The 9,710-nt window shown below is 40.2% G+C and overlaps 1 protein-coding gene across 8 annotated transcripts in view; it reads left to right on the top strand.

Moving 5' to 3' along the window:
- The first annotated feature begins 756 nt into the window (after positions 1-756).
- The window catches only part of Mpdz (multiple PDZ domain protein), a 147,731-nt gene continuing 138,777 nt past the window's right edge, over positions 757-9,710 (top strand). For 7 of the 8 annotated variants that reach the window (XM_013516322.1, XM_013516317.1, XM_013516316.1 and 4 more), the window contains exon 1: positions 6,171-6,239. The gene's annotated coding sequence lies outside the window, so the exon portion shown is untranslated. Of the gene's footprint in view, positions 777-6,170; positions 6,240-9,710 lie in introns of those variants that run through there. The other variant, XM_013516315.1, reaches the window with a different exon arrangement.

Below are 9,710 nucleotides of genomic sequence, written 5' to 3'. Positions count from 1 at the left end.
AAAAAAACTCCTGAAAACATGTTGTACTGACTGGAACCATTCAGCCTTTTTTGGGGTCAGCCTGTATGTTTCTACTTTCTGATGACTGCTTTCTGCATTGGTACAAAAGTAAAAATTCATGTATGAACTTATTAACAGTCCTTTGAGTAAGTACCATAGAAAATACAGTTAGTATAGTTATGTAGTAAATTAGTCAGGAAGCAAATGGACATCTTTATTGAAATAAAGTAAGACCTTTCAGCATGTTTTCAGATAGACAATACCAGTTGTTAGAATGTCTTTCGTGAATCCTACACTTATATATGATACCTGTTGATGAATTAGTAATTAGGAGCTTGAATTGGTCCATGCTTGTTTACCTAATATGGCTTAAGTGCACGTTCAGGTTTATATTAGTTTGAATTTATGCAATTTTCCCTTATCTGAGCTACTTGGAGTTTGCCAGTAAAGTATACTTTGTCATCTCCTGCTGTCTTTTCTCAGTATATTCCCAGCAGTGCGGGCTACCGCTGAATGACGAGCCTGTCGGCTGATTTCGAGAGTAGCATTGTGCTCTCAGAGGGATACCCTGTTCTTTCCGGCAGTTCTTCAGGGCAGATCCCGAGAAATACTGCTTTTGTTACTGTGGGAAGATTGTATCTTCTTTGGTGTATACATATTCGGTTAACGGAAGATCCAAAGTAGATTTGTTTTGGTTTAGGACGGAGATGAGTAAGAGAGGATCATGGCGGACTTCACTTATTTATGAATGTTTGTGATACCAGCACGCTCTTGCTGTGAGTATTGGTGTCGGTGTATCACACATCTTAATTCTTTTTCCATCTGCCCCCGCCTCTCCTCTCCCTCTTCCAGCTCCCGGTCCCCTGCCCATGTGCAGCAGATCACATTCTCCCTGTTGCCTTTTGTCTTTCTTCTGTCGTGCTTTTAACTTTATTTGTCCTTGGCATTTCTCATGCGAGAGGAGCCGTGCAGGATTTAAGCTTATGTGTTTGACTTATTTCACTTAATACTGTGTTTTCAAGGTACACCCATTTTTGTACAAATGACTCAAATTTATCCTTCTTTATAGCATTTTAGTATTAGGCTGCTTCCAAGATTTATGAATGGTGCTGCTGTAAACATGGGTGTGCATGTGTCACTGTGATGTCTTTTAACTCTTTTGGGAAGACACTGAGGAGCAGATACTAATTTTCATAGTGGTTATATTAGTTGACATTCCCACCAACAGTTGTAGAAGGGTTGTTTTCCTCCGGCAGCTTCCCCAGCCTTTGATTTCCTGCTGATGGCCGTTCTTTCCGGGGTAAGATGGAGTCTCAGTGTTGTTTCAAGTTGAGTATCTCTAACAGCCAGAGGTGCTAGTTGCCCATTTGCGCTTCTGTGGAGTCTGCTCATTTCACTTGCTCAGTTTTTGATAGGATCTTTTATTTGAGGAGGGAGAGTCCAAGTTTTTCAGTTGTTTATAAACGTTTTTCAAGTTTTGATACCAGGTCTCCCTAAGTCACTAAGTTGGCCAAGCCGGGCTGTCCCTCGGGTCCCTCAGAGCGCTGGAATCGCAGGTGTGCACGGTCACGCCCATCCCTGTTTGCGTTTTGGGTTCTTTCAGCAGTTTAACATGGGGTCTTGGTGAATTATTTTCCCTGTTGCCAGAATGGTTTTCCAGAAAACAAATTTTAAAATCTTCCCAGCCCTCGGTCTCTCCCCAGTCTGCGGAGCACGCTCTCAGGCAGCTCGTGGGAGCGTTGCTGGCCTAGCTTTCTCTTCTTCGCACTGAGGCCTGCAACCCACTCTCCTGAATTATTCTGGGTTTTTAATGGTTTCGTTGCCTGAGCTGGTATCTTTACCTCACCAAGAAATGGCTTTCCCCCACATCCTCTTAGTCTGCACAACCTTCAAGACAGGGCTCCTGTGTCACGTCTCCAAATTCTTCGTGACCCCCAGTGATGGTGCTGGGTTACTAGCGCAGCACTTCGCAGAGTTCCTGTTTACTGTTACCACGCGGCTGAGAGGTCAGAACTTAGGTAGCTCCTCATTGTTTTCCATATGCTTCCGTGATAGAGGCAGATAAAGATTTTTGGGAACCTGAAATTTAAAGAATTGCTATATGGCTCTTAAGTAAAAATAACAAATTTCTGAGTATAAAGTTAGATAAGAAAATTTGAGGGCTGGGAGTGTTAACTCGTTGGTAGAGTGCTTGCCTATTCCCTAACACAGGGCACGCCTGCACACGTGTGAACACACACGCACAGGCTTCATTTGAAGGAGAGTGGAAGGACTCTATGTAGAGTATCTTCGTGGTAAACCCACCTATGTCTCATGTCCAGAAAAATGTAAGTGCTTAATTGGTATTTACTGAAAAAATACGGTCGTTTTTTGATATATACATTTCTGTAAAGCTAGATTACTATCTATGTTGTTTTGCCATGATTTTCTCTAAATTAGGAAACAGTATGAGTTTAGCCATTCTGATGCTAATATTATTAGTAGTATTATTAATAATAACAATGTTTAAGGCTTCTATAGCACTTCATTTCCAAATTCTTTCACATACCTTATCTTACGGGATTCTGACCATGGAGTCATGAGAAAAACTGCCTGGATTTCATGACTCTTACTGCGTTTTGCTACTTGGTGAGAGAGAAAATAGAAGTAAGTTCTTTCTCTGAGATCAGATTTTATTTTGGTAGAGGTACTGATTCCGTTCCTTCTGGGTCTCCATTGGCAGCATTCCAGTCTAGCGCCTATTAGCCTTAGGAGTGGTCAGGCATTTTCTGAGGGCTTTCCAAGTCTTCCTTTCAGAGGCCTCAGCTCATTATTTTTTCCTTTTTCCCCTTGTTTGTTTATGTTTTTGCCATACCTTAAACTGTACTGTTTTCATTTGTTCTCTTTGGCAGATAACTGATGACTTGATACTTTTAAGTGTCAGTGTGTGACTAAGTAGAATTTTGTAGTTTTCAATTTTCAGGTTCATTTCTTCTTTGAAGAACCATGGAAGATAATTTTGGGGCCCTCAGTAGTATAAAATGAGTTTTCAAGCTGGGTGTGATAGTGCATACCTGTAATCGCAGTCTCTCATGAGGCTGAGGCAGGAGGATCACAAGTTCAGGGCCCCCTGGGCAATTTAGGGAGACCTTGTTTCAGAAGAAAAGAAAAACAGTAGGGTGGAGGAAGTAGCTCAGTGGTGCAAGGACCTAGGTTCCATGCTCAGTACCACCAAAATGAAAAGTGTTGAGTAATTGGAAGGATGTCATTAAAGTATGTATTGTATTGCATAGGTAAGCCATGGTGTAATTTGCAGTTCTTATTCCAGAAATGATTGATTTTGTTTATATCAAGGAATGACAAATTTAATAAGCCTGCATAATCTGATAGCAGTTGGAAGCAGGAAAATGGAGAAATTGGCGTATAGACACAAAATAAAATATAAAACAGTACTAGCAAATAGCTTTTGTGTGTCTCTTCTTTCCAAGCGTATGTTATCATTATTGCCCACATTACAAAAAAGGAAAAGCAGCTCAGAGAAGTTAGGCAGTTTACCTAGGATCTCACAGCTAGTAAAATGATGTTCATGCAAGGGAATTTCACGAAATAGCTTGGGAACGCTGAAAGCACAGCTGCTCTAGCCTGCTTAATATGAGAGTAAATAACAGTTTTCTCTCTGGCATTGTTATTAGTAGAGCCCAGAGCTGTGATTTAGTGCAGAGAGCCTGTGATACTGTTCAGTCTTAGGTTGGGTTTAAATGTTAGCTCTGTTACTTACAAGCTTCACGCATTCAGATAAAAATATTATCCTTATAAGCCTGTGTTTCCTTATCTGATCATGGGAATATCTAAATACTTAGGTGTGAAACATGTATGTTCTGCGTAAGATAAAAGGATATATGGAAAGTATTTCATAAACAGTTCCATTTTAGACAATAAAAATAATGCAAGTTTGATGTCTAAGCATTCATTGGTGGACTCTTTCGTTCTCAGGAAAAAAATCATTATTTGGAGATTCAATAGCAACTAATTTTTAAGTATAATTTTATTACCCTTTGATAGTGAATAGCATTTTAAAAAGCACCAAATAACAGGTTGTTTAATTTGCAGATTATTACCAAGCTTACAGTTTAGACATCCCAGTCATGAAGATGTATTTGGAAAGTTCTACTGCTCAAAAAGAGTGTTTGATGGTGGATTTGTGCCTCAGAAATAAAGTTATTTTTTTTTAATCAGAAAAATGCCATAGACAATTTGCTACTTAGAGCATCAAGTCAGGATAGACATCCAATCTGACTGAGTAAGGTTTTGATCTGTGTCCCTTCTTAATTCCTTCTTCATTTTTCTCTGTTCCCAGATCCTTTGTAGGTGAATGGGACTGCTTTTTGCTAAAACTGTTCAGATAATCATTGATATTTTATTGTATAGGCTTTTAGGCCTCTTGTAATAATAACTGTAGAAATATAGTGGCTAAATAAAAGGTGTGCTTAGGCGACATTGAAAGTGATAATAATCTTTTTGGTCTTCTGTTTTCACACCTAAAGAATCTAGAGTTAGCAAGCTATGTATTTGGAAATAATAAAAACTTGGAACTTTGTTTTACATCTTTCAGTAATTAAAGCCTTGATTATTATAAAAGAAAGTTGATTTCTTCTGATATCTGAGTTTGAGGACAGCAGTTCTGCTTGCTGCCTGAAAAGTGTTGTGAAGAATGTACTGAGAGAATGGGAATATGATCACCCCCAGAACATGCCTGGTACTTTTCTGCACAGACCTGGAACTCAACCAGGGGAAATGAAGCTAGTCATCACGAGCAAGTAGGAGAGAAAAGCAGCTTGTATTTATCACTCTGATGTGCTGTTTTCCTCCCGGAGGACCTGTGATCAGAAATTTGAGCCTGCTCTTCCTTGAAAGTTGATAAATTTTATGTTTATTCCTATCGATATGCAACAAAGGGAAATCAAGGAAGCCAGAAACTGAATTTAGAAGGCTGTGATTGATGGGGAAAGGTAAAAATATCTAATTATGTATAGTACTTATAGCGCAGTGATACCTAAGTAGGCACTATGATAGATGATATGCTTCATAATTTTTGTAGAGAAAACTCCAGGATGGGAGATATAATTTGGAATAATAATAGGGAAGTAGTAGAAATAGAGTCATTTTAAGGGTGAGAGGGAAAGCCTAGAAAGTAACGTGGGAGGAACACTGTAAACTTGAAGGATATGGATAAGGAAGCAGCTGAGGCCACATGGTTAGTATTCTGGTCTACTCTCTCTTCGCCCAGCTACAGCTTTGTGTTGGAAAGTTCGTGTCCGCTCACTACTTTTCAGGGCTGTCCTCTGAGAAATCACTTGGTTACAACCGACAAAGCCATGTATTGTTGTGCTCCGGTATCATCACCAAGATCTTACAACTCAGTGAAAACCCTATCCCTGAGTGGGCAGCTGAGGAATGACACACATCTTCTGTCCGCTCTTCCTACAGTTGATAAGTCCTCACACAGACCAGCTGCCGCCTGTGTTTCTGGGTCCCACGAGGGTGCTTTGAGGAGCCATGCTTTTTATAGGCCCCAAGGATGCAGTCTGCCCAGGATCCTTAGAGAATTGCTTTATTCCAGGCAGGCAGAAGGGCAGATGGCAAAACCTGAAGCAATTTCTCTGGAGACTTTGTTGCCAGCATAGGAATTGCACCTGAGAATTCTGTGCCACAGAGTTAATCCTTTTGTGTGTTTTAGCTTTCTCCCAAGAAATACGGCTGGAGTGAGTGCCGTACGGGCAGCGGGCTGCCTCTGGCCCCTGACACTGACATGTCATTCACCAGGCAGAGCAGCCCTTAGAGTAATCCGGCGCCTGTTTCTGTCTAAGAAATATGCCTGGCATGCTGCACCTTGGCCCTCAACCCTGCAAATGTGTAGCAAACAGAGGCAAGCTGCCCAACAACCTAAATTCCTCTGAGTTTAACTAGGGAGGGAGAGAACAGAGGAAGCTAAATCTTCACTCTCAGAGGCACCTAAGTCTTTCCCCTCAGTGACTGTGTTCCGGGTGAGTTAACAATTTGGAGAAAGGGGTCCTATCTTTTAGGGGTGTACTAAAAGAGAAACTGTGGATGAAAAGCATGTGGAAGTGGGTGCCCAGACACGGTACTGCAATCCATAGTTTTAACATGTATTTTGGGCTCTTTAAACATAGGGATGAAGATGCAGGGGAACAGAAATGAATGTGATACAGTGGATTGAAGACAGAATCGATCTATCTGAGGTATGCTTTGAAAAGGAAAGTCAAAACGCTTGTTGAAGAGTTGAGTAACAGCAAGTCGGGGTTGTCATCTCAGACATCCCTGATAGATCCACCTTCGCTTCACCCAGGTCTTCTTTTTCAATGTAACTATTTCCCCGTGGATTCTTAATTATCTCAGGGGTGCTTTAAAATTCCCTTTGCCAGTAAGCTCTTTGAAACTTTTACTAGAAGTAGAATACCCAAATGTAGCCATTGAAGGAGGGTTGGCATTTCTTAAGGAAGGGTCCATGCCGGATTGGTTTGTTTAGGACAGGATGGCGTGCTGACACACTAAAGCAGGTTGTATTTTTTTGTTTTTTATTTTCTCAAACTGTGCCACCCCCTTCGGTGTCACAGCCCACAGCAGAGGCCGGGCGGTGGCTGGTGGCCACACTTAGCTCTCACGTGGGTACACTGTGTAAGGCCGGTGTTAATGGGATGTCTGAGCGGGGCATACAGAGTGCCTCTGGCAGAATGGAGTTCACCTGGACGGTGGTTGTCAGTGTCTCTGCGGGAGCCAGTTAGTGTGTTTTACTCATCAGCTGTACTGACTCCCGAGGAACGCCTAGATGTGTCACCTGTTTCTTTCTCGATTTACTGACTTGTGTTTGCTCTTTCAAAACTCAATTTTGCATGTGCCTGTCCTGGTTTCTTCATGCCTTCTATCTTCTCGACTCTATATCTACCAGTGATTGACTTATTCTCTTAATATTTCTTCATTTTGCAAGAAAGAGTGCAGCCCATTTCTACCTTTCAAGTCGGCAGATAGATCGGCTTCCTCTGGGTGAGAAGCACAATCCTGCTCCCTTCGCTTACGGTTGGGGGAAAAGGCACAGCGTAGCACGTGGTAGCATATTTCTTGGAGCAGGGGTTGTGGGTTGATTTACATCTGAGTTAGCTTGGTCTGCCTGAACAAAATCATAGGCACTTAATTGTAGGCCAAGTAGCTTAAATAATAGGAATGATTCTTTCACATTTCTGGATGATGGAAAGTTCTGAGTCACGCGCTGGCTAGATTCGTCTTCTGATGAGAGCTTCCCCCTGGCTTGTAGGTGGGCACCTTCTTGCTCTATCATCACTTTTCTCGGGCTTGTGCAGAGAGATCACTTTTCTTCTTCCTATCAAGCAACCAGTTCTGTGAGATTAGAATTCATCTTTTGAGTTTCTTTAACTTCAGACTGTTTCCAAAGTGAGTTCTTTGGGGGTTAAATTTTCAGCCTATGAATCTCGGGAAATACAGTTCAGTCCACAGTAGCAAAATACTGTACTATAACTCTTAATGGGTCATGCAAACTCTCAGTGAGGATAGAGCTTCACTTCTAGAATGGCCACATGGCTCTTTAATGTTTTCTGTCTTGGTGGCTGGTATTACCATCTAATTGTAATTTACATATGACATCTTAGAATCCGTCTCATATCGTCTCCACCAATACATTGTCAGGTCCTGTTGCTCACGGCTATTACCTCTTTTATCTCATTCCCAGTTTCGTTTATTTTTCACTTCCATCTCTATTTTTCACAATGCCTTTTCTATGGTATCCCTACTTCGTTTCTCTTATTTTTTTGTACGACCTCCACACCATTACCAGAGCGATATTTCCAAAGCACAGTCGGACCATGTCACACACTTTGCCAAAATAAACTTCAAACTCAGTCTGAGCACTTTAGAAATGGTTGCAGCTCCCTCAGTAATTTGGTTGCAGCTCCCTCAGTAATTACTTCCAGCCTCGTCACTTCGTCCTTTCCTTTTCCTCCAGCCTCAGCCAAGGATAAGAGACTTTGAGGGTACCATATACTCTTGCCTTTACGGGAGGACCTTTTCCATGTGGTACTTTGACTGATGATTGTTTGGGACCCGGTGCAGGGGTCCCTGACTCCAAGAAGCTTTCCTTAAGTCCTCATTTTGGGTTGAGGGTTCCTTTTTTGTTTCTGTATTTTAATTCTGTTTACTTCTTTTTCTTCAGTTACATTGAATTTCCAGACTGAATCTTCATTTATCTAATTCGACCACTAGTCGCCATGTATGCACTTTGTGCATTTGTTGAATGAACAAGTGACATTGCATTTTCTTCTAACCCTGTGAGAATTTGCATTTTCTTCTAACCCTGTGAGGATTTTCACTTTGGACAGGTATTTTATGGCTTTATACAGGAAGGACAATAATATCAATTTTAAAAACCCAGTCACTATTTGAAGTATGTTGTAAAGTTGAGATTCTTGATACTTATTTTCTTTAATTTTGGAGAACAGAATAGATTGATAAATTCTATCAGTCTTGCAGGAATTCAGGGAGATTTAAAAGAGTGAACTTGAAAATAAAAATTGTGTTCAGGACCGCTTTTTTGATCAAAGCCTATAAATATAAAGGGAGGAGTTCAAAAGAACAGATGTTAAAAAAAAAAGACTGAATATTTTCTGCTGGATGTTTACATGATGATCGAAAAGACTTCTTTTTGCTTTAGAAGCAATGGATCAGTAATGTTATACAAAAGTTTGAATTATGACTGAAAGTGTAAATATGCTATCATAAGCAATTGAATTTAGGCAATTTACCACCTGTAAATATGCTATCAGAAGCAGTTGAATTTAGGCAATTTACTACCTGTAAATATGCTATCAGAAGCAGTTGAATTTAGGCAATTTACTACCTGTAAATATGCTGTCATAAGCAGTTAAATTTAGGTAAACTTCCTGCAAATCACTGCAATCTCACTTTTTTGTGTTAACTTCAGGTGGTGCTGAGGCAGTGATGAATGAGACAAATGGTAAATTTAAGTGCAATAACAGATGCCAAACAACTTTGACAAGCCGCAAACCATCACAACAAGCTCTTCTAATGTATCCCTTTCTCCATCAGAATTTTTTAGGGTAGCTAGAAAGTTATATGTGCTTTGAGGCATTTCTTTCTACATAGTTTTATTTTCTTTTTATTTTAAAGAGAGTAGTAAAAAAAAAAGAGCAATAGCAGCATACCAACATCACAGACATAAACCAAACAAAGCAAGAACTTATGAAAGTGATACAGGATTTTAGAACGAAGTCATAGGAATTAACAGTGGTTGTTATATTACATATTGTTATCTTCAACTATGTTGCTCAGATCACCAGATGTAAGAATGGAAGATTGTTCAGACCATTAAAGAGAATAAAAAAATTATTAAATAAAACATTAGAGATAATACAGAGTTTTACTAGACAAGATGGAAGGAATTCACCAATGGATTTTCCATTGCGGTTTTTTTTTTGTTTTGTTTTGTTTTTTTTTCTGGTACCGGGAATTGAACTCACGACCTTGCACTTGCCAGGCAGGCACTGTGCCGCTGAGCTAAGTCCCCAGCCCCTCCATTGCATATTGTTGTCTTCAAATCAGTTGCTCAGATTGCCGGATACAAGCATGCAAAATTGGTCAAAATATAAAAAATTTTAAGCATTAACTGTTCTTTTCAATACATC

Source organism: Chinchilla lanigera, unplaced genomic scaffold, assembly GCF_000276665.1.
Source record: "Chinchilla lanigera isolate Chin_1 unplaced genomic scaffold, ChiLan1.0 scaffold00033, whole genome shotgun sequence".
In the NCBI taxonomy this organism is placed as follows: domain Eukaryota; kingdom Metazoa; phylum Chordata; class Mammalia; order Rodentia; family Chinchillidae; genus Chinchilla; species Chinchilla lanigera.
Note: the sequence above shows the minus strand (reverse complement) of the source record. Positions and strands in the feature narration are given on the sequence as shown.